The following is a 25,965-nucleotide window of genomic DNA, read 5'->3' as shown; positions in this document are numbered from 1 at the left end:
TGGTGAAGCATCACGACGAGGGAGTACAGGCGACAGGTTGTCTGCAGACTGAGATCTGCTGCTGTTCTGCTGCCTGAGCAGGATAGGGGCAGGAGGAAAGATCAATTCTAAAGGAACACTTCTCTAATTAAGAAAAAAAACTCATGAACAAATCACACTGGTTTGATGCACAATCTCTCTCCATCAGTACCTAAACAAAATATTTCTCCTAAAGATATTAAAAGTGTAAAGGACTTGAAATTGACTCGCATTTTCTAAATCTTCTGCAGCTCCTGGCCAGTGGAGGTGGGCATGGCAAGCAGCCAGATGCAAGCAGCACTGAGTGTCAGGCACATAATGCTGCCATGAAGAGAAGAGAATACAGCCTGCTGGAAAAGGGGAGCATCAGGCACCCCCAGGTAACCGGCAGAAGCATCTGTGCTGTGTCCAGGTGCCCTTTACACAGACCTTGGGTTGCCTCCACATGAACCTCTGTAGCAACTAGTGAAACACAAGGAGCATCCTGGTAAAAGGTATTAAAAGCTTCTATTTTAGACATAACACAATTAATTGTTATTAGGATTTAGGTATACCAGAAAGGGAATGATGGATAAAATAGACATAAACTAGTCCTTATATGACTTAAGTTTTAAACACACAGAAGCCTTTTTACTGCTGTACCTATGCAAGAGGCCATTGCGTTTCAGGAAGCACCAAGTGTTTGATCAGAAACTGAACTGGAATCACTGGTTTTGTGCTTTTCCCTGCACCCTGCCAGGCCAGATGAGGGCAGGCAGCAGGATCATCTCACCTTGACGAACAGCAGCCCCATCAACTGCATCTAACAGTACGCATGAGGAAGAGCTCTCCTGAGGTGGGGAAGGGGTGATATTACAGTTATTCAGGCAGGCTGTGGTGTGTGCAAAGATTAAAAAAAAAAAAAAAAAGCATACTCTGAGGTAGCCTCCTCTGTGTATCCCGAAGTCCCTAGAGCTAACATACATTGCTCAGCACCACGGCTCTTGCAAAAAGAGATATTTGTAAGACATCACAGATGTGCGCTTCCCTAGGTGCCTGGAAAGCAGGGTTTTGGTGCCTTAACTAAGAATCAGGAACAAGCGCAGTGCCTGGTTACTGAAACCAAGGTGCGCCGGTAAGCAACTAAGCGTGCCGCCTGGGCTTTGGCTCACTATCAGCAAGGGAAGCGTGGCTCGTTAGTTCCTCCGGGCACAGCCTAACGCTGCCCCTGAACAGCTACTGCCCGGCAAACGGCCCCATAGTCATCGGGGTAAACAACAAAAGCTCCCATCGTCATCGGTGTGTGCCACTACTGCTGTCAGATCACTCGGCTAAGGTTTCTATGGCTTTTATTTGGGGGAAAAACAGCACTACCTGGGAATTAGCACCAGCCATAAGGCAGATTCACCAGCAGCAGCTACAGCAAACCCAAAATATATCAAAATATCAAAAGGTTAACACAGGTCTGCACCGAGACCATGTTTGTCACCTCTCCAGGTCTATTACAGCCCTAGTAAGGTGAGATAGGCTAAACATGGCCATGAACTTGGGCAGAATAAACTCATCATCAGCACAACCACCTGGTTAGTCTTCACTGTGCTGTAACTTTGTCTTGTAGGGAAAAATAATCTGTTGGACTCACCTCCTATGTGGAGGATAGCTTGTGTATACCCTCCAGCTATTTTCACCCTGTATTGATGAATGCAAACAGCTTTTAATTAAAGCACTGGAGTTAAGTCTTCATCACATTTTAAAAAAGGCAAACCCAGGAATGTGACACGCTTGAGTCATACAGCAGGCTGTACAGCATAGTACCACCAAAAGTAACCCCACAGCCCTCCTAATTTTCCTCCCCAAATAATTAATATTTATGATAAACGTATCCGCTGCTTTTGGCCTGTCTGGCAGCTGGACCCTTGGTTCAAGACCAGGCTGAATGCATGGAAGCCTTTCAGTTCCCTTCCTCTACCTCAAGCTTGGTATTACTTCTGTGCCGGCTTATATAGGACGCCCTTTCTCACACAACAGCTTCAAATCTTGAGAATTCGAATTTTGCTGGATGCCTGTAGATCCTACCACTAGCTGTCACCTCTTTAGGAACCCAAAGAAACACCACAACAAATTTGCAGTTAGAGAATGAGTCTTTAAGTCAGACACGTGCAAAAGCATGCAGAGCGAAGATCCCACAAAAATGTTAGAAGAGGGCTCTCAATGGGAAACTAATTAGAAATTTATCTTAATAGCACATTAAACCCAGCAACTTTTTTTGCAATGAAGGGTCCCAGGCCTGCTGAACTTACAGAAACACACGAATGCTTTTGTATATTCTGGCAACAAAATAAGTCCCTTCAAAATACCAGATATTTCTGGACCGTGGAAAACTGAGCTCCCCGTCTAAGTCTAATTTACAGCCCTGCTAACAATGTGGGAAACTCATTACAAGAAACAAACAACTGAGGTGTTGCTTGCCACCTCCCACCTATTCCAACAAGCCCTGTCTTAAACTACCTCCCAACTGCTTCTCTCCCCTCTGGGAAGGTAAATAGCCCAACAGGTTTATCCAATACACCCTGTGGGTCCTGCCGGGAGCCAGCCAGCTCCCACACCGTGCTGTACTGACAGAGACAAGATTTGTGTCAGCGGGACAGCTCGAGGGAACGAGGGGAAGCTATTCCCGCACCCTTTGTTCCCACGGACAGCACAGCATCGTACCATCTCTCATTTCAGCTGACCTGAAAGCATGCAACAGGATACAGGACAAAGCCTGCAAACCCAAAATGCAACTTGCAGATGGAGCAGCTTGCAGACGCAGCACAAGGCAGCCTGCACGGGCCCTTTCAACCATTAGATTCCTGTTTCCTGTGAAACGACCTGCAGACATCATGACAATTTTAAAGAGAGCACATAAGATGGATCAGTCATGGTTTCTGAAAAGCTGCTTCAAGAGTTCTTTGTATGTAGGAGCATACTTTCATCAGCTCCAGAAGAGAAAAAAGCTGCCTAAGATGCAGCAACTCATGAGCTTTCCACTTGAAATCATCCATATAAACAGCCTGAATAAAACATTTGAAGGCAAAACTCAAGGATCAATTTGTTGGATTAAGCTGCTCGCTTCAGAGCCTGAGCAGGATTAGAGCACTCTGCCTGCACTGTGCACCTCTTTGCACCCCAGATCTGGATACTCTGAGCGTGGGGCTCCACGTCAGAGCAGCAAGAGCAACACACAACCACAGCAAAAAGCTATTTCTCAGGCCCTTCCTGGAACTCCATCAAACTGAACTGCCTGTTGATTTAGCTGCTGGTGTGAAGTCGAGCGGAGCCAGCCACCAATACAGACAGCCCTGGCGCTGAACCCAGCTTCAGCAACGGTTGCAGTTCTGAGTTTTTTTTTTTTTTTTTTTTGCTCTGCTTGGAACCACGTAAATAGCATTTCTGTTTGCCGTTAATCCGTTCGTGCTTACGCTTCCCAGAGTAACCACTGCTGGGAACAGACTTGTGTGTCTTCAGATGCCCAGGGCTTCCCCGCCACGCCAACCTGCCAGCCCTGCAGAATGCAAAAGAGCTGCCAGCGCAGAAAAAAGCAGGGCGGAGGCATCGAGATTACGCTGGGGAACACAGAGGAAATTGCTGCAGAAAGCAGGAGCAAGATGCCAATGTCCGGACGTGGACAATCCTTCCACAGACAGAACTTTGTGACATACATTTGTAAGCTAACAACTGTAAAAAAATTCAATAGGCTTTTCTGCGAAGCCTCAGTAAACCAGAGATGCTCAGCGGTAGGAGTTTCACTTGGGATTTCAGCCAAAGGAGATGGCACACTGCAGGCATAAACTAATATATTCACCACTAAAATTCTACAGCAGGCACAGAAATAGCTGAAAACATTAAGGAATATTGTTGCTCCAACTCAACCTCATGCTTTGCCGCTCCCACTGACCATTTTAATTGCCAGGTGAAGTATTAAGGCAGAGCTTAACACTCAGAAAAATGGCACCTATACCTCTATTAATTTCAGTCTAATATTAAGAAGGAGCAGTGGTGTGAAGGAGCCCAATTATTACAGTCTCCGAACATCTGAGACTGGAGCAAGCCCTGACAGCAATAGGAAGAAAGGGGTGAGGATCGACAGACACCATTAGCTGCACATCACCTACAACCCACATTAATTCTGCTATTTGTAAAAGGGAGGAAAAATGAAGCAGTTGGCTTTAACAAGAGAGAAATTAAACTGCAGAAATGCAGCAATGTTTTCCCAAGTACAAATTTCATATTTAAAGAGTTCTGGAAAAGGATGCGGGAACAGCCTCCAGGCAAAAGCTGTTGAAAGAAACAGGGTGTTTAGACTAGGGTGGAGGGACACTGCATACCTGGAAGGAAACCCACTACTAGCACCCGGCTCCAGCAAAACCAGGAGCAGCAGGCTGAGGCTCCAACAGGATAAATCGAGCTTTGATTAAGAAAAAACTGACAGCCAAGGGAACTGCATTCTGGAACAGTTTTCATATAAACTGTTAGGGGTATATTCACAGGCATCCTAAAGATGAGCAGGGTTTGGTCTTTGAAGCACAGTTACCAAAGGCTCCGGGTGGCATTGCCGTGGCGGGGATGGTGGCCACCATGTGCCAAGCAGGCACTACCCACCAGCAGGTCTGAAGGTGCTTAGGCCAGATCAGGCAGTGACACGAGGAACGCATTAGTAAGACAACTGAGTACTAATTGAGTCACCCAACCACAGGAAACTCACCGAGTTCACCACATCTTCTCCCCCTCCCCTCCCATCATGGGAATGGCAAGAGAGGAGACGTTGAGGAGAGCCAAGCAAGGCAGACAGATGACCTACCGAGCTGGGTAACTGTGCAAGATGATTCACACAGCCCCAGCCGTGTGAACGGCCTGTAAGCTCATCACTGCTTTTCCCCATCCAACAGTAAATACTGGACCTAAGCCATTTTATTTCTCTTGAGGAGACTCCCAGAGTTGTTTTGGCACAAAGACAACAGAGGAGCCGTTCCCATTCTCCAGCTATAGCAGTTTACTCAACTCATCTCGAGCTCTCAGCTCACCTCCTGTCCTGCTGCCTTTCAGGGTCCCTGAGGGACCATGACTACCCTTTTTACCCAAGGTCCAAGCTATCCAAAACCAACCGTGCTCCTTAAACTGATTGTATTGAGCCTGAGAACCCTATTACAAGCCATTCTTACCCAGTAATGCATTTCCCAGATGTGATGCTCAAATGGCAACCGGCTAGAAACCTGCTCCAGTGAAGACAGCTGTGAAATCCAGCACCTGACTGTGGGAAAGCAGAGGTCATTTCCCCAAATCTAGTGAAAGCAAAGAGGTGTCAACTCATCTGAAGAACAAACAGCAACATCCATACCAAAAAAGACCAAAGAAAGCATCAGATATGAGAGCAATGGGAAGACAAGAGATTCCACTAGTAAAAATAAATACGCTGTGCACATCCCCACGTGACGCATGCAGCTACTCCATCACAACCGCAACATTTCAGTCATATCCTGCTCAAGTATTTCACATCAAACTATAATAGAGCAGATTTTTGGTGTTTGCACTCTCACACCCCTGCACTCATTCAAGCTAACGACCGGAGATGAGGGCACGTAGCCCTTATTGTTGTGTTGGCCGCACCTCTGAACCCGAATCCCTGCATCAGCTCTTCCCTCTCCTTTTTCCATGATTCAGCCAAATAGCAAGATATCCTTGGATCGACACGCCAGCTTTGACAAAAGCAAGAGGAGTGGGTACCACTAATGGGTATAACACACTCAGTGCTCCCAAAGTGCACCCTCTCCATCTGTCTGGCCTCTCAGAGTTCTGCAACCATCCCCCTCAAAGGGCTGCATGCATCGCTTCAGGTACCCAAAAATTCATGGCCCTATAAAAGCCCCCAGCTCCCTGAGACACAAACTTGCTGTGTAAGCGAAGGGACAGTATTGCATCAAGATGACCCCAGAACCGTGAAGGAGACAGGTACACAAACAGGCTGGTCTCTGTAAAGTGATGCAGTGTGACATGGCTGGAGGGCAGCCTGGAGCAGAGAAGCCAGGAACACATTCGGACAAGACCTACAGCGCTGATAAGTTTGCTGCAAAAGAATGTTTTAGGGGTGACTCATGATTGCAACAGAAGACACCAAATAGTTGTTTGGTATTGGTCTATAAAGCAAGTCTATTCTGCTGAACCCAAGCATCCAACTAAGCAAACCCTTACTCTGAATTTTTGAGGCAAAGGTGTTTAAATGTTGGAGTCTCCTAGTCCCCCTCTCCTTTGTATACAGAGAAGAATTCACAATCAGGCTGCAGTTCACAGAAAATTGACAGAAGGTGTTCATATCCCCAAATTTTAGTCTGATACAAATGTAACACTTGAAGTGTCAAGAGGTAGAAGGAAAAGGAGAAAACTGGGGAAAAAAACCAGGTTACAAACAACTGCAGCACCTCAAGGTACTTCTCAGAAGGCTGAAATCTGAACAAGGCCACTGAAGAGAGAGAATCGGGATGTGACTCCTGGTCTTTTTTTGACATATTGAACTGGGATTATCTCAGTTACACAAGAAGTCATACACAGAGACTGCCATGATCTCAGACTTTCCCTTGCCTGTCTGCACACTGCCGGTTGTGTCTGATCAAAAATGCAGAGGACTTTTGCACATGCTGCAGAAATTAAATTCTTAGAAAAACATTTCAAGCACATAGGAAGGAAGGAAAACTGGTTTGTAAATTCATGTGTAGAAGAGGTGAAGAGAAGGGACATCAAAGAATGGTCATCACCGACAAATTACAGACTGCGTGGAAAGATGTGATAACTCAGCTGTCAGCCGGGGACATGAGAGGGACCTTCTGAAAAATCAGGTGTCATTAAGTGGTGCTGGATGAGTGGTTAAGAAAATGCTTTGAGTACCTCACTGAGCTCAAATTAGACATGGAGAACTGTAAGTCCTGTCCTGTTTCAAGTGCAATTCAACTTTGAGCACTGGCTGTTGCATTTAAAAAACAAAAAACAAAAAACCCCACCAAAATCACACTTTTAACTACAAGCACTAGAGACAGGGCACAAATTCACCTGGCAGTTTGACTCTGACAGCAGCAACCCCGGGAAGGCAGCAGAGCAGCCTGATTTCATCCAGCCTTCTTCCAAGATTACAGCGCTCCCCAGCACACTTTGAGCAAAGGCTGCTTTAATGCCTGCCTCGGAGAGCAGTTAGTCATGTCTAGTTCTGCAGAGGCACACACTATAGTTAAAAAAATAAGCGGGTCCTCTGAGTAAGTCACTCTCACCCTCTGTTTCAGAGCGGCACAGTGAGCAATGAGCAAGGGAAGCCCCGAGGCGAAACCACAGACCCGAAGACTGCAGCCCAGGTTCCTACACCAGTTCTGCCACAGCTTTCCTGCACGACCTTGGGAAAACAACTGACCTTTTCCTGCAAGGCCACTGTAAATTTTAACAAAGCACTTAGACACAGACAGAAAACAGCATTTGTCACCGAGGAGACAGGATTCTTGTCGATGCTGATAAAGCTGTAAATGTGCTTGCACAATGACCAGCAGCTAACCGAAAGAAATCCTTTGCACAATGCAGAAGTTAACTATTATTCCTCTACGGATCACCTGTTGCAAGATCTCACATGACACAGCAAAAAGGACTGAGATAATTTCAAACCATTAAAATACCCACGAAATATTTTGTAAGATACAGTCATAGTTCATAGGGACCCAACTTATAAAAAATCCTGCTCCAGACAACCTAAAGGTTTGAATTACAGCTTATCTCAAAAGGCTGCATAATGTATTTGCGGACTGAGTAACCATTTTTGCTGAACACAAGGTTTTACTACAAAAGCTGAACAACTTTCACTCTACGGCTGCTCCAACATGCAGCCATGGCATAAAACCCCTCAGCCCTGCAACAGAGCCATCTCCCCTCCAGCCAAGGACAGGGGCTGCTCCATCAGCTGCGGATAATCAAACCCAAAAACTGAATCACTGCCTTCTGAGCTAATCTGCTTTGTTTTTAAAAGGAACCAGGCTTCTTGGGGACAGCCCGAAAATACTTCCTGTTATTCCATCTGCCAAAGCATGACAAGCTTTGGTCATCCTTGACAGAGCTGAGCTTCCCAAAGCTTGCGTCCTTAAAGCTAACCCCCCACCAGCTCGATCCCAGCAGTGCTAGGAGTAAGCCAGGATTTCATCCTAGCAAACACTTGGTGCTGATTAGTTCAAGTGCAATAGTTTAGAAAAAAAAGAAAAAGGTTTCTTTCAGAGCTTGGGTGTTTAGCTGCTGTCCCACCAAGCTAGCAGTTGATTTGGTTTTAGCCACTTTCTTTGAAGAGTGAAAGAAAAATTAAGGAGAGCAGGACTGGTTTGCAGAGGCAGAGACCTGTAAAAGCAGTTTGCGTGACTCATGTTTGTTTTTTTTCCACACCGAAACCAATGAGAAGGGGCAGCAAGCGCTGTTCAGCACGCTAAGGAATCATTTCCTTTTGTTGCAGGGGCTGGCTGTGCCAGGATTAAAATTGACAGCATGCACCCTTCACAACTGTTCTGCAGCACTACCCTCTCCTCATCTCCAGTTCCAGCGTCAGGCACAGAAACCCATGTGTCTCGCAGATCTCCGGCAATCTCCACACTTTGCATCGATCACAGTGCAGTGGGTGTGACTTTGGCAGAAGCATGGGCTTTACTGCAACAGGGAAAGGAAAAGGAGAGAAATTACTGGCAGTGCGGGCCACTCCTGTTGGCAAGGCTTTGCAGCCGTAGCGATACTTTATAAGGAAATTTCTTGGATGAAACTGCCTATCCTCATGCTACTGAAGGTTTGGGGTTTTTTTTTTTGTTCTGTTGCAGATGCTCTACCAAGTTAATTGTAGCAGGTATTTTCTATAGAACCAAAGCCGTCCCCCAGGCTGGGGACTATCTGCAGAAAAAACAAACCAGATTTGAGATCTGTGGTGGAATTAAAGCGTCCCTTCAGTTCAGGGCTACCGAAGCCAAGACAAGTCCCAGGGGATTCACGCCTAAGAAGCGCCCAGTACAGATGATGTAATATGGTTTAACCAGGCAGGCTTTGTCCAGCCTTTGGCTATGAATGGTCAGTGACCTGCTGGTGTGCTTCCAAATGCTGAGAATCGATTACATTTCATCATCAGGCTACGGTAATATTCAAATGGGAGGCTTCCAAGGAAAGTTCAAGTTCTTAATTTGTTTGTACTGTGGGTGCCTATTTCTTACAGATCAATGATTTACTGCACCTGGCACAGTGCTGGCCACGTCCTCACTGTTACACAGAAAGTCCAGATTTATAAAAAAAAATAAATCTACTTATGTCTAGTTTTTAAAAAGATTAAGAATTCCAACACTGCTGTCTTAGTTCAACTCCAGCTCAGGCTGGACGCACCAAGTTCGGAGTAACATCAAAGACACTGAGGAACAGGATGTCTGTTGGGGCTGGTTTGGGTTCCTCCCCCCCAGAAAAAGGTTGGTCTGACCTGGGGGATGTGAACTATCCACTTCCATCAAATAGTTACTAATAATAAATCAAGCTGAGGAAAGCAATAGATAGAAAGCAGAGGTGCACTTCAGGTTTAGAAGCACAGCATCCAAACAAATTGATGAATTTCCTACCAGACACTTTTGCACAAACATCTTCCCCATGGCCACATGCAGTGGGAGCGTGTGACAGTAACACTGTGAGCCTTTCTGGGCTGGACTGGCAGAAAAGTTGAATTCTAAGGAAAGAACAGCTCACACATCAGCTTCTGTGTACACAGAGCAGAGAAGGAGAAATCCAAAACAGGAGATTTCTCCAGGCCAAGCTGCCATCATAATTTTAAAAAAACAATTTTCCTTTCAGATTTTTAACTGAGCGCCTAATAAGCAAACTGCAACTGCCTTTACTCAATCAAATGGCATTTGGGGATTCCAGATTAATTCCAGTGAACTACAGCAACAAGCAACTGAAAGTTGCCAATACCCATTTTATTTTAGTGAGTATGAACAAGATCTAAAATACCAGAGGGTGGGGGCTGTACATACAACTAATAAAGGTGTCTGGTAGCTTAAGTGATCTGGAGACAGTTCTGGGATTCAAAATTTAAACAAATACTAAACAAATGAGCTGGTGCAGAGGAGCAAAGGAATGCTGGCCTCAGGGCTGAGGAATGCAAGCCTGTCCAGACAGCAGCAAGAGAGCAGCTGTACGTGCACCCTGTGCCAGGATGGGAAACCCGCTGGAAATATGTAAAGTTAGTGCTGTTTAGGCACTTTTACATATATCTATACTTAGAAAAACTAGATAAAGAACAAGCAAACCTGCTTAATAACAATATGCCTATGCAACTCTGTCCCACAACTTGAAAGCCCAAATTCAGTGAGATTCAGATAAGAGATTGAGGGCTTTCACACTAGAAAGTTAGAAATCAATTATAAAAACAATTGACAGCTGGATTATTGGCCTAAATCCCCTGCACCCTCTCAGCAATTTGCATTTCAAACAGACCGAATTTCACAGCAGGACAGATTGTTTCCCCATCTTGTCTACAAGTTCACACAGGAGTGAACTGTTCTTCCAGTCAGCCCACAACCAGGGCCTTCCTATCTCACTAGAAAATAAAAGGTTTAGATAAAAAAAAAAAAATCACAGTAGGCATTTTTGCACATCGATAGAAAAGTGCTTAGGCAGATCTAAACTTCAAAGAGTTTATTACAAGCTGTACAAACCTGGTTTAGCACAGGCCAGCTCCGAGGCTCGCTGACTGCGTGTGATACTGCAAGCAGTGCTAGAGTGCTATGGCTTTCTGAAAAACAAAAACCCACCCAGCATTTATACAACCTCCACCACAGATGCCACCATACCACCTCATCGAACAGCAATAGGTAATGTCTTGCATGTCCGTCAGCATCTCACACACCAAAAGAAAAGTCAGGTTTACTCAGTGATGTGTGACTGACTCAATCAGCTCCCGGGCCAGCAGACGACAGCATCGAGCACCTCCAAGTTGCACACAATACTGTCAAACAAGGAAACCTCAGCCCTGCAGCTGAAAACGACCATAAAGATATATTCATGTTTACCTAGAATTTAGGTGTTTCAAAAGGAAAGGCTGATTTAATTATCCTGGCTGTTGGCCAGTTTGGCAAAGGCAGGACAGAGCAGCGTCTTGCCCAAACTTCAGAGACCCCCATTTTTCCTTCCCAGCTCTCCAAGGCAGCTCAACCACGGCTTTTCCAAAATAACGAGACTGTTATCTCAGGTCAAGGAGCAGAAGAATGGGAACCCAGCCTCTGTTTACTGCTAGCTGTTGGGAGGAAAGCCCATGTGGGCTGCTGCTGCTGCTGAAGGTTAGCTTGGTGTGCAGGTGGAGCATGTGGGAGGGCAGGAAGGACAAAAACCAGAGCCAGTAAGAACTGACTCAGCAATGCTCACCCCCTTTCATTATCTCAGATCTCAAAACAGAAATGTTAAAATACACTTTCAAAATGAGCAGGCAAGCTGGAGATGGTTTATATAACGCTGCTGGAAGCAAGCGGACCGTTTAAACTCATGCAAGTTACCAAGAGCACAGCTGTATTGGGAAGCTGCAGATGAAAGATCATATCACGAGGCATCGCCGGTAACCAGGGGCTGCGATAAGCCCTTAATGTGCAGAGCACATTTCAGGGCTGGTGCAGGAGGAGGCTGAAGGACAGCGTTCCCACGGCAGGAAGGGATGGGACTGCAGCCCACAGGACGGGGAAGGGAGAGTCCCACCCAGCACGGAGAGGGCAGCAAAGGACAAAGTCTTACTCCTGGCTGTCAACATCAGCTTGAACATCCAGACACCGCAGCTTCGCAGGCACTACAGGGTACACAGCGTATTATCATTCCCCCTGAAAATATCTAAAAAAAATCTTCAAAGAATTACCTATGCCCCAAACCAAATAATATGCAGTAAAACAGAGGTAATGTTGCAATTTAACAAATACAGGCTTTTTTCCTTTCTTAGATAGTTAAGGAATAAATGCATCAAAGCTGGCAGCTCCTGGCATAAATAGACAGGCCACCAGCGCTGGCTGAAGGGCCACCATGAAGAAAACTGACAAAACCCCTGCTGTACTTGTTTTTCCATTATCTAATATTAGGCCATGTAGGTATTTATGAACCACTCTGCAGTGCATTCAAGCTAATTCCCAGAAAATCACGTGCCTTCGCAGTGAATTCAAGATTAGGAAGCTTTTCAATGTTTTCTTGAGAAGAGATGTGATCACCATGCAGTACTAACAGCAATTTGAAAGTCTGCCTTGTTGGTTGGCTGCCAGATACTGACCCAACGAGCATCTTATTAAGCCTTCAGTCATCTCTTCCCAGCTATTTGTGTCAGACTGTGTGCTCTGAGGCTTGAAGAGGCTAAAGCAAATTCAGGTTGGGGGCAGATATGAGCTACAGAACCACATTATAAACATTTGGAGAAATACTAAGTGCTCAGAAGTTAGTGCTCATACAACAAATACATGAGAAAAGCCTCTCTGGTCTACAGCTGCAAGAATAAGTCAGTAGTCATCAGGCCCAAAAGGCTCATTTGATTTCTCTTAAAAAAAAAATCCACAAAAAACGGTAAAAATGCCACAGACATTTCCAGCCACTTCAGATCATCAGTCATGATCAATTCTCACCTCCCTCAGGCTAGGACATGAAGGGTGCAAGTCACACAAGCCACTAGACAGGGCAACACCTCTGTCCAGGTTCAAGAACCTGATGGGGAAAGGTGCTGGGCTGCTGCACCCTCTAACCCTTTCCTTCCCCAGATGCATGCTTACAGTGCTCAAACAAAAACGCCTGTTGAGGCTGTGTAATGATGTTCTATTTAATGGAATCCATGCAGGCATGAACAGGCCATGTAACAGTCCCTGCAGTGACAGGGGCAAGAGCTACTGGGCACTAAGTTTTTTATTTGAACAACATTTGCTCTTTACGCAGCCTGCCTCTTCCTACTGTCCACATCTGGACAGCTGTTAAGGGCAAAAAGCACCCAGTCTGCACTGATTAGCTATCTTCAAAAAAAAAAAAAAAAAAAAAGAGTCATGCCTAGAGGGCAAGGCAGTTGAAAGCTACCCAAAAGGCTTGCTACAAATTTTTGTATGAAACAGCACCTTATTTAGACAATTTGAAAAATGTTACAGAGGGACACTATGGCTGAGAATTTGCATAATGGGCGTCCACATCTTGCTTACCTAACAGGAGAAGAATCCTGTCTGTCAGTAAGTCTAGACTGTGGTGTTGAATCCAGGGGACCGAGGAATCTCCTGGCCAGAAATAACACCCAGCGCGGGGCAGGGTGCTGCCATCTGGTGACACGCACTGCTGGGATGGCCAGGCGGCACAAACCCGGCTCTGTAGGCACCTCTGGATTGGGACTGCTCTGCAGAGCTAGGCTCAGTGCTAAGGGCAGCGAGAAAAGCCATCCTGCCCCTTGCAAAACCTAAGCTGACACTTCCAAGTGCTCCACGGAGACTTGTCGTCTCCTGCAGTGCCTCGCTCCGCTGTGCTGGCTGGACCACGCTGTTAGCTGCAATTAAAGCAGTGGTAGTGTGACAGCCTCTTTTATTAAAATGTACATACGTTGTTTAATATTAAAAGGCCACAGCATAACAACAGCTTTCAAATTACAACACTCCAAAGGCTTAGGTGGCTTAACAGAGACCTCTGCAGCGCAGAGCAGCTCACTGCAGGCAGTCACTCCATAGATGCGGTTTTTCCCAGCGAACTTCGTTAATTTAGATGATACCCAAAAGGCACAAAGACGTATATTTAGCCCCCATTTCCACCTCCAAAAACCCTGCAGCAACACATGTAGAAACACAAAACCTCTAGCTTTGGAATCACATAGATCTGAACGATTCTGAGCGCCTGCAGAACAGCAACCGTTCGCCATCTGTCCAACTTTTCCTCCTGTCCCAAAGCAGCACCAGTCTGACCCGCTTCCCCCCAAAGCCCCACTGGGGCTGTCAAATGCCTCATGAAAACCAGGAAGTTTGAACCACGGACTCAGCCTCCTGCTCCTTCATTTCCAGTGGGTACACTAACAGAAGCAAGCAACGCTCCTCTCTTCTTTGAAATACAGCACCCTTGATCTAAAGATAATCCATCTCTAGGACAACAGAACTATGTGAGCAAGATACTCTATTCTCAGCTACGGGTTTGTCATCTCACCAAGCCTGAGTTCCTTTACCTAGCTGGTATTTCACACATGGCACAGGAAATACAGGATTTCACAAAAGGACTGCTGATGCATGAAGGGACTTTGGAGGCTCCACGGAAAGCACTCATACCAAGTATTACACTATGAAGATGGAAGCGACCAGAGAAAGGGGACACCCACGCTCACATACTGCAGCCCGTATCCTGCTGTGAAATTTCCAGCTATTGAGTGTTCCAAGCAGCAATAGTTATCATTTCTTTAAAGCCTACTAAGAAGATTTCTAAGTATTTCAATATAAGCAGCTGCACCTAAAAGTCAGCATCTGGTGATGAGGAGGGCAATGATGGACAAATGGGATGTGGTTAGACCCAACTGCATCGCGTCACGCGTGGTGCCACAGAACTGCCATCGGTACGGCAGATGAGATTCAAGACCTCAGAAGAAAAAGATACGTGAAGACAAGGCCGTGTGAAAAACTCCAGGAACTATTTTGGAAAAGAAAACAGTGGAAGTACACTGGTGAAATGCTGTTGCTAGGACATCTGTGCAGACCAAACGCCATGCTTAATCTCACCGTCATTTCCTTCAAGCACACTAAAGTTTACTCCAACGTGACCCATCTCCTTTATGTAGTGAGGTCGGTGAAGCTTACTAGAAGGTGAACTACAGCTACAGGCATCATTCCAGTCCAAATTTAAATACTGTACTTGGGGGCACACAGGGAAAGTACCAACAAAATGGAAAAATTAGTCTAAAACTTTGAGCTGATTTATTCTGTGTCTGAGATCACACAAAGCTCTAGGGCAATTTAAAACTGCACAACTGATATTTAACTTATTGCTTCTGTAGAAAAGTCATGAGGCTTTAATCACCATGCTGCTTCATTAACTGGAAGATTACTAATTACAGGATTTGTTAGTCAGCATTACCAGACACTGTTTTAGTGTTGATTGTTTGTATAGGGAAGATTGGAACCGACCATTTAATAATTTTAATGGAATACAAGGTGATTTGAAAGAGCTGTCCTCAGCAGAATGGGCAAAAATCATTACGGTTGTCGCATACATCCAGAAAGTAGCAGCTTCAGTGGGATCAATGTGAAACCAATGAGAGAAAACAGCCCAGGACAAGTGAGACAAGCACCTGAAATCACGCATTGAATCTCCTGCCTCTACCCTTGACCATCCTGCTTAGAGGGCAGGGAGAAGACGGGACATTTGCAGCATCTAATATTGCAGCACAGAGCAAAAACGCTATTACATGGAAAGAAAAAGCCATCATTTGCAGTATCTCCTGTTCGTGTGCTACTGGTTAACACGTACATACGTTCCAGCAAAGGCTAGATAAAAAAGGAAACTGAACTTCATCATCCAGCTACAGCAGTTAAAGCCTGCTGCTTCCCTTGGCTTCCAGCAAGAACAAAAGCTCCCACACACACCTCACGCCTTCTGACTAAGAGGGACATGTCTTCTTTGGAATCTATAGATCTTCTTCCCTAATTAAGGAGGTGGATTACTGTTACATAATGTCGCTCCACGTGGGCAACGAGTAATCACCAGCCTTTGTCTCAGACCGGCAGGAGCATGAAGAATCGGATCAGAACACCACCTCCGAATAGCTAATGTAGCTGGGCAGCCACCACTGAGGTGTTATCTGGCTGTGGCATTTTCCCACTGCAGCAGGTAAAACTTAATCAGTAGAAGGTAAATTAATAATGAAACGATACTGTGAGTTTCACAAGGGTCAAGTTCTCGCTCACCTTCTTACTGCAGTGGAGCAGTTTCGGCTACTGTCTTGTAGGGTGCACTGGCTGCCGCGGATCCCAGTTATGACTCCTTCTGGAAGGGAAACAAGAATTTAGGAGATCTGTCACTGATACACTAAACAGACAGCGCATTATTAATGAAGTTATAATTTGGAATAATCTATTTTACTCCACTGACTGCAATGCTATCATAGCAATATTTACTTCAATAATTGGTGTAATGAGGAAGACACTGCCTTCACTGCAGTTGTCTTGTTTTATTGGTAGCAGTTTCCTATATCAAAAGAATTCCACGTCTCAGTTACGTTTTGAAATTAACATTGATTTCTTCAAATTTTATAGCGTTTCCAAGCACATCTTTTTTTTTTTGTTGCATGCAACAGACACACACTGAAGGTAAGCCCAATTTCATTTGTTTTTATAAATAACACACATGACCTGGAGGTCACACTGTGTATTTCAGACACTGAATCCAAACGTGTGGCATCTGAAACCAGAGATAACTAAGGCTTCAACTACTGGATGAGAGTTCACTTAAATATTCTACTCTAGATTTCACTGCAAACTACTGGACTACAGACAACAGATACTGAGCTTAAGTCCCTTGTGGTGGGAAAGGTATCTGCACCTTTGTATTCTGGGGGGGGAACACTGCAGAGCAGCGTTTTAGCAAAAAAGCCAGCAGAGTCCTCGGCTAACACAACCTACTGGCAAGTTTAGTTTTCAAGTAACAAGCACCAAACAAAATGATCTAGGAACAAGCTGGCCTTAAAGCATTAAAAACACCCTGAGAAAAACAAAGTTGTGTTTTGCTTTCTTATATACTGGGATGCTTCCCTGCTACACCGCGGTACAGGGCTCTGCAGGACGTCCTCCTTCCTGCTTACCAGTAAAATATTGCTCAACCCTCCTCCGGTCAGCCCAACTTACCACACTGAAGTCAAAGCTGTTGCGAGCGAGACCTAGGGATTAATTCCAAGAATCCATCTGATCTGAAATCCAACCCTGCTTGTTTTCTCCACTTAACTGTCTGAACACAAACAATTTTTTTTAAGGAGTAAAACCCACGTCATTTACTCTCCACTGGGTTTTAGGCCACAGCTTGCCTTGCCCCTTTCACCTCTATCTTCTTCTTCAGATTTCAGTAAATCAAAGGGTAAGGAATAAACAATCATTTTAAAATCAATATTTAATTTTATTTTTTAATGTTTTTTTTTTACAATAACAATTCTCACAAATACCATATTCCAAATGAGATTGTGAAATGCCAGGTACCCGCATAAATATGAAGGTGAGGGCAAGAGAAAAAGCCTTACTATGAAACAGAAGAACCTGTGTGAGGTTAGGAGACAAAGAGCCCGAAAAGAAGCATGGGGTGAAAGCATAAGGGGCAAAAGTGTATGGGGTGAAAGTGCATTCAGACAGAGAGCAAACGGTACCAGGTTTGCCATCAGCCTCTGAACAGCTCCAAGCCCATCACCATGGACCCATCCCTTCAGGATCAGCATGCCACTTGCTGATCTCACATTCCCCCTGCTCCTGCGAAGCTTTGCACAGCATCGGCCGCACACTCCCCCCCGAGGCAGCCCCCGGCCCCGCAGGGCTTTAGCTGCACCCGGGGAGAGCAGGTGGAGAGGAGCCTGCGCCCTCCTCCTGGCCCGAAATAGCAGATGCCAAAGCTGGGGCCTTGCTCATTGCGATCATTCCTGCTTAAGCAGCACAGGCCTGCCTGATCCCCGTTCTGAATTCGGTAATAAACCCAAAGGGACTGAAATTCAGGGGAATTTGCCAACCAAGTGAGCGCAGCCCTCCCAAAATATAGTACGGAAGATAAAGGAGCACGCACAGGACTGCGGAGTTGAAAAACAGCACCTGTGAAGTCCTGCAGGCAAGAAAAGCCACCAAGAACATGGGAGGCGTCCTCAGGAGCAGCACTTTCTGGGACCCCCTTGCTCTGCCTCCAAGGAGGCATTCATTGCCATCACAAGGAGCTGCAGCTCAAGTTAATGAGCCTCCACAGAAAGGGGGTGCGATGAGCAGGCTGGAGGAATTTCAGCCCTCAGTAAGTCCATATGCTCTTCAGCCCTCTCCATACAGGATGGTGTGCCTTTTATAAGGGAAATAAATTAAGCTTACTTTCCCAATATCCTGCTAATTGCTAAAAGAAACGAACTTGCCTCCATAAATCACAGGCTGTACTGAGCCAGCCTTCAGCTGCAACCCTCACTCCACTGCCTCCCAGCTCTTCTAGCTATACGTGATTTCATACCATGAAAAAATAATTACGGCTTCTAAATTGCAAACAGATTTAAATAGCAAGCAGCTTGGCCCCGTGAAGTATGTGCAGTTGTTTAAGCGTCTCTGGTGTTCTGTAAGAGCTGATAAATGCCAAGCTGCTACAGGAATCAGCCACCACCCTCAAGCTGCAGGAGAGAGCTCGACACCTCATTCAAAGACAAGCCACCTAAAATCAAATCTACCTTTTGACTAAATGAAGCCTTGAAGCTGTAACTAAAGTGAAAACCTGACAGGACAACACACACATTCTTTATTTTCATTTGTACTGTTCTTCCTTTAACTTTCTCAACGCACCTGTCTTCTTGATGGCTCTTTCCTTCATTTTAAGAGCAACACAGGGACTTCTGGACTGCCAATTTTAAAGTCAGTCACCATTTTAAGAGCCGTTCATGTTTTCTGCAGGCATTACCATTTGAAGGCTATTCCAGAACCACAGCAGGAGCCTCTGCAAGCTGAAGGCAGAGCTGAAGCAGCTCCCCTGCAGCACGTGGGAATAACACCACCATGAACACCACCCTCCCTGTGACATACCTACATTTGACAAGGGTATTTAACACCTCATCATCCCAGACAGTCCATCTCTGCAGTACTGGTTTGTGGCCTCTGCAAAGTTAAGTTGGGCAGGAGACGTGCCTGTACACAGGCCCTGTGCTAGAAGGCTACCTGTTAGGCTGCAATCAAACTCTGCGTGAGCCAGCACTGCTGCTTCCTGCTTGGGCTTCTCCCTGCTCCCCCCTCCTCCTGTTCTCAATCAACGCCAGCTTCGCAGAGACCCCAGACCATGTCCCTTTAACATCTGTGGCACTTCTCCTGCACAGACTTTTGATCTGGCAGCTAGTACACGAGGAACAGTTTGCAGCAGAGGAAAAAACAACCCAACAACTTTCCAGACGAACACAATACCATCTTTGGCTTTCCGCAGAAATGAGCCTTTTGTTTATAGGCTTGCAGAATCTGACTCCAGGGGCTGGTCTGTTCTTGCTCAGAGGGAAAACAAGCCTGACCTCAGCGTGCTGGAATAAACTCTGCCCCCTCCTTCCTTCCACGCTTCTCCCAGTGCAAAGGTAAAGAACATGATATCCAGCAGCATGACCAAGCTCACTGAGTGGTGTGACCGCACACACTCTTGTTTACTGACATCAAAAACAAGACCCGGAGCCAAGGAGGTAAACTAACTGGACATGCTCCTGGCTACCATTCATCAGGCACTTCCCAGCTGGCGAAAGGTCTTCAGTAAATCAGCTGGACTGCGGTACATTAAGTACAACGGTCACTATTTTGCACATACCTCTCTGTGCATGGATGGCCACACTCACAGCAGACACTCCCCTATCTCCCACTTGTACCGTTTCCTACACGGTCGATAAGCGGGCTGCCATTTCCTCCAGGCGGATATTGCACGCCAGCACTTGCTGGCAACAAAACCTGAACAAAGATCCTAAGAGCTGTCATGCGAGACTCAGAGGGGCTCTACCATTCTCTTTAGAAGCTGCTACTTGCTATGGGAACATGTCACACCAACAGGTTTGGATAAAACCCCTTGCTGTACTTGGACCTTCTCAACCTACGCCCTGTTTACGATGTGGGCCAGAACCCCTTGCTCAAGCCCGCTCTGCAAACACACAACACAAGTACCAGCAGTTTAAGAGATACCTCGAAGTGGGTGTGGGCAGCAAGGAGGGGAATTCCTTTCCGAACTAACTGGAAGCAGCAACAGTTGGTAATGCAAAGCATCTCCCAGGGCCGGAGCCTGCAGCTGCCAACGTTCCCTCAAAGTCAGGGCAAGGCTCGAAGGAAGCCAGATCATCCATTCCAGCCCACCAAAAAACCCATGGTGCCAGGAACTCTGTGGGAGGCAGCCTCTGCAGAAGAGCCTTTCCACGAGGATCTTCCAGCTCACCGGCAGGAGGAACTTGCTATACTTCCCTCGGACGCTTCAAGATCCGGCAGATCTCGTGGGCAGGCAGCCAATGCTATCAGCTATTCCAACTGCGATTAATAAAAAGTTCTATGAAAAGATTAGAGCGAGCTTAAGAACACAAGAGTCAAAGACTCATCCTTCTTAGTGACTGCCGATTGTGCTGCTAGTCCTTAAGATTTTTAAAGAATGTTTCAATATGTAAAAAAGCACAAAAATCAAAGGCGCTGCATTCATACGGTGAACAAGACACCAACCCTACCACCTCTGCAAATGAAGGTTGATGTGCAATGTTCCTGACAAACTGACTTGGGGTTTTAAAGCAAGAACTAGAAAAAAAATAATGCATTTGCATAGGCTGTAAAGACTAACTCCAACCTGCGGTCTGCTTATTTTGCTACCAAAGATTCTGAGTGCTGCAGAGCCATGCATTTTAAAAAACCCCAGAGCCAGTCAGCACACTATTTGTGCAGAACAGCCTCTCTGCTAAGAGCAGCGTGGCACGGCCTGCTGCAGGGAGCAGGGCTGGTGTGGAGCTCTGGCCTCCCTGGCCCACGGGATGATGAAAACTTGTTCAGCACATGGAGTAACACAGAACAGCTCACAGAAAATGAAGCTGTCAAACAGCAAAAGGCTCCTTTTAAAATGCCTGATGGATCCCTAAGCAAGGAACTTGGGAACTGCTACATTCCGTACCACAGGGCTAAATTAAAGCATTACCAACAGATAACGAACTGACACAGAGATGCATCAGCATGAGACCATGATTCACAACAGTGCTGTAATTATGAGGAAACGACCTGCTGTGCAGCATGGCTCCTCTTCTCACTGAGGGCAAGCAGGGCGCAGTGCCACACCAGAAGTTCAGGTTCCCCCAGTGCCGACACGTTAGTGGAGTTGAAGGGAGAGAAATGGATTACTGAAGGTGAAGTTGCTCAGATCACACTCAAAGTTAAATAACCTTAATGGAATAACTAACACCAGGTTTAATTCTCCTACTTAGCGCTCTAATAATAGGCAAAAGATCTTGGTCCAGAGGTAGAATTTGTCAAGTCTCTAAAAATATATACCTACAAATCATTATCAAACAATTGCCTCTGGACAACCAATGCAAAATATCCACAGTAAAGGGAGAGCTTGTAAAGTTTAACTTTTCCCCATTAGTTCCTCCAAGGGATGAACAGATTCTTTTTTTCCTTGTCCACAGAACTCCTGCCATTTTCCAGCACACAGCCCAGGATTTTTGCTAAGTAACAGCTGCCACAGCCAGTGCACATTTGCTTTTGGAAGCAAATCGCTAATTGTGAAGTTGCTAGGAAGTCTGTTCTGGCAACTTGCTCTGGAACATTTTTTAAGTCCTAAAAAGGGAAGACTTGGAGGAAAGGCAAGCAAAAAGGGCCCTCCCTATGTCCTGCAGTGCTTCACACCTCAAGGGATTTATGCCTCAAGCTCGAAAGCTGCAGAAACCACTTGACAAGACCCATTCTACTACACCTGTCACTTTCAAGTCCCTCCAAAGGCAAAGTCTGACTGCAGCTGCTCCTGTGAAGCTCAGCTCCTTCGTGGTCTTCGAGCAGAGCACCGGGAAGCACTGCTGGCAGCTGTGCTGCAGGAGGACCCAGAGCAGCCCCACACCCCAGCTTCATGCACAAAGGCATCTATGCATGAGCAGTCTCACAGGGGGTGCAACTCTAGACCACACAGCCCTGTAAAAGAGTAATTCATAACTGAAGCTGAAGTGTGAAATGCCTTAAACACTCATTGATCTAAGGAAAAGGCGCAGAGGTGAACAAGGATGGCTAGCACAGAGCAGTGTGGCACACAAGCATTTACCTACCCAGCCGTCTCACAGCAAGCGGAGCGGTCTGTTGAGCAGCCTGGGGTATTCAGAAGGACAGTTCCTACCCAATCATGCATTCCTACTCAGGCTTTGTTTTTCCTCTGAGCAAAAGAGGAAAAAGTTTAAAATAAACCTTGCAGACAGCAGCATTCCATTTGCAAGAGTTCATTCTTTAAAGAAACGGGACAAACTAATTCCTCAGTAAATATTTGGGGTTACAGCTCTACTTAGCAGTATCTTGTTAAACACTTCCAAGGCTTTAGAGAGCCAGTAATACACTCAGGACAGCAGTCCATGGAAATAACAGGACTTATTTCAGCAGTAACAAAGCTATTTTTAAAAATTTTACTTATGGGATGCCAATTTCCTGAAGCTGTTTGGAAAATTAAATTTAAAAATGTACAAACACTAATGGAACAAAAATGTGCTATAGCAACAGCCTTCTTTTGCTAGGAGATACACTAGATGTGTTTCTGGACTTTCCAATTTGCCCTGATCCAAAAAATCACCTTTTCCTCCTTTTAGAGGACAGATTTAAGAATAGCAACAACAACAAAAAAAAAAATCTGTGTGTCTGCAGCAAAAAATGTTCATAAAGAAAGTTTATTCCTAAGAAAAAAAAATCTTCCCATTTTAGCAAATGCCTCCAGCTGTTATAAACAGATCAAACCAGTGACAATACGCTTCTTTACTCTAGGGATGCTTAGGTTTAATATAATTAGATTAGCTCAATGCCTCTGCCAGGCAAGTAAGCAATACAAGGAGTTCTTTTATGTCACTGACAACCTCCTAAAAATTGGAGGAATTTTAGAATGTACACCAACTTAACAACTGCTTGAAACAGGAAGAGGAGGTGAAAGAGTATCCAGCTGAAGCAGTATGGGAGAATTCATTACACTGTAAATACCAGGGTGAAACACAGATGGGATGCTGAGGTTTATAATTCTTAAAGTGCCATTATAAAAGTGAGCAGGCATTTGCTTTTAAATATTATGACAAGCAGCTGAACGGCGTAAAGTATAGCTATTTTCATAGGCTGCACCGACAACTCAGGAACTGTTCCAGTAAAACAAATACTAAACACCAACAGGCTGTTGACTTCAAATCACTAAAAACATACCACAAAAACCAGAATGACAAACTAGCATTGCTTCCAAGCTAGAAATAAAGCACTCCCCAGGGAGAGGATCCTTCCCCCTTTCCTACCAGATGGGTGAAGTTCACCTCATTCTGCCATGACAGAAAGCGAGATGGGAAAGAAAAACGTCTCAGGGAAGGATTCAGAAGCAAGGTTAATAGTTTTGTCTTAAATGTGGATTTTACTCCTGGGATAAGTTTTTATCTCAAAGCAACTTTTGAGGTTATTTCAATGTGCTTTCATGTCATACAAATGCCCTATCTTCTAGGGGCTATCAAGCAATTTTATAGTCAATTAGTAAAAAACCTAAATGCCTTAATGAACCCTATGAAACAGGGCGCTCTTGATATATTACTGATTACTAGGCCAGGGCAACATCGTATCTGCAAGATCTAAGTCACCAATAAAGGTGCCTTCGTGTAACTTTAGGCGCTGGGAAGTATTGAGAGGATTAAAAACTGCTTCCTAAAAAACAGATAGGTGCTGTGAGAGTCCTGACTGCCAGCAGAGAACTGCTGGTTTTTCACCACACAGAGCTGAAGGCTCACAAATAGCTCCTGAAAACAGAAGCCAAACTCAGCAGCAACAGCGTGTTCACAGGCCCTGCTGCAGAAACAGCTTAAAAAGGAAAAAAAGCACACTGGGCTGGGGAGAGATGCATGCTTCCATACTTCAATAAAAATCAGCCTCTTTAGTGAACAAAGATTTGCTTTTGAGATGGAGGCTGGCATAAACATTTCCTGTTTGATGCCCTAAGGCAAAATATTACAATATAACAACCTACATTAGTTTTCCTTATTTTGTTTTTCTCCCCAGTCCCTTATGTTTTGAATTAAGTCTTCAGTTGACTCTGACTCACAACAAAGCTCTATGCTGATCCCACGTACACGATTCCCCTCTTGGAGGAGACACCAAGTGCAAAAAGTAGGGCAAAATGACGCAAGCGGGACAGACGGGGCTATTTTTTAGGAAAGTGAGGCAAGAGGAAGTGCTGCTGTAACCCTGACAGTCTGGGGAAAGGACCGACAGTCACATGATGATATACAGCTCCTAATACATTTGCTAATGGGCGTGCCAGTCAATTACTCATTTCAAATTGTTTTAAGGACTTGTGCTCTCTCAGCGTTGTGGAGCCTAATGCTGTTTCTCAGATGAGGAGCAGCAGCACATGGCTGGCAGCTGATGCTGTGGGGCCCAGCGGCCAGGGACACACTGCCCTCTCTTGGAGACATCAGCCCCAGAGGGAAGGATGCTGAAGACCAACAACATGCTGTTGGCATCACCTAAAAACCAATTTCTGCCCAAGAGGCAAGTCAGAGGCAACAAGTAACTCTGCTAATGCTCCCCTGCCCGATACATTGCTTTGAGGAAGGAAGGATGAATGCCTTTTGGAAGAGCTGCTCTTAAGGTAGGTCAGTTTTGACTAATAACCTTGAAGGTACCTTTGTATCAACCTATCAAAACTTCAGTCTTTTCACCTGGAATTGTATATCAGATAATGCATGGCACAATTGAGTCTACCCCAGAGAATATTCTAAATATTCAGAGAATATTTAGAACCCCGGAGAACATCCAGAGAGCAGTAATACTGTGGTATGGAAACAGTCATTGACTAAAAAGAATGTAATTCAGAAAACTATTCCAGCTTAAGGGCAACAGCTACATATTAGCTTTCCATGTGACCTCGGGGCAATTTTAGACATTTAACACCTTACCTTGGCCAAACCGTCCCTAAGTGGACACTAAGCACGTTGCTATTGCATTCACACTACTCACCTCATAAGATATCCCTGGTTTGGGGAGTCAAGGATACAAAGATGGGGAAAATTAACAGAGGCAGGAGAGATCGGTTGGACCACTTTGCTGTGTACTGCTGCATAAACGTACCTGGTCAGAGAGTGTTTGTTCACACTCGCTTCAGCACAAAGGCAGACGCGCTCTTTGACTTGAAAAAAAGGACAGCTCTCCTAAAAAAGGAAATAGAGAGAGTTTTCAGCAATTAAAACATTCCTGCAGGGAATGCCTGCTACTCTGAACATCAAGCTTTGATCCAACCAGCTGAAGCACCTCACACTTTTTTTTTTTCTCCTTTTCTCCATTTAATGAAGGCAGACGTAGCAGCCATATGGCTGCAAAGACCCTTTTTACACTGACACATCCAGGCACTATTTTCTCCCTGCTTGAAACCAGGCTAGACTTGGCCATTACAGGACTATTTAATATCACACAATAAGTATGAGGGACACGTCACATGGATTCAATGATTAGCAGCTTTGCAGCTATGATGGGTCAGCCAGCTTTGAAGCTGAACTCCTGCCACAGAGGCAGAGCACCTGCCTGCGCTCAGTGCAATTTCATATCTGAGTCTGAAGATGGCTCCATCGGCACAAGAGATGCCATCGACTCATGCCTCCCTCTGCACAAGAAAAAAAATAGCATTAGGCACACAAAGAATGAAGAAATATTCAGAATGCTTAGTCAGCCATCAATCACATGGTATTTGTCATACGCTGACAACGATGCTGTGAAGGCAAGGAAGCAGTCACATACATGCATTATATCTTTCTAAAGATGTAAGACTGCAATACAGAAGCTACAACAAAAGAAACTAGAGAAAAATAGCCTGAGCAACTCATGGAAGTCAAAGAGAAAAAGAATGACAAAGACAAATTTAACTAAAGGCAGGGAAGAGGAAGGTATAGCTGCAGCATTTCATTTTTTGTTCCTCCCCACAATGATCAAATGAAAAAGCCCACACACTTAAATTAAGTACAAGTTACAGGGGAGCTGGAAATACAGTCATTCAGAATCACTATTT

The 25,965-nt window shown here is 45.2% G+C and overlaps 1 protein-coding gene across 2 annotated transcripts in view; it reads right to left on the bottom strand.

Moving 5' to 3' along the window:
- The window catches only part of GNG7 (G protein subunit gamma 7), a 79,281-nt gene that overhangs the window by 38,409 nt on the left and 14,907 nt on the right, over positions 1–25,965 (bottom strand). Inside the window, exons 2-3 of one of the 2 annotated variants that reach the window (XM_080385495.1) lie at positions 25,035–25,114; positions 15,948–16,026 (exon numbers count right to left, since the gene is read on the bottom strand). The gene's annotated coding sequence lies outside the window, so the exon portion shown is untranslated. Of the gene's footprint in view, positions 1–15,947; positions 16,027–25,034; positions 25,115–25,965 lie in introns of those variants that run through there. The other variant, XM_080385494.1, reaches the window with a different exon arrangement.

This window comes from Falco punctatus (assembly GCF_963210335.1).
Source record: "Falco punctatus genome assembly, chromosome: 4".
Lineage (NCBI taxonomy): Eukaryota > Metazoa > Chordata > Aves > Falconiformes > Falconidae > Falco > Falco punctatus.
The sequence above is the reverse complement of the archived record's forward strand: the minus strand, read 5'-3'. Positions and strand labels throughout refer to the sequence as shown.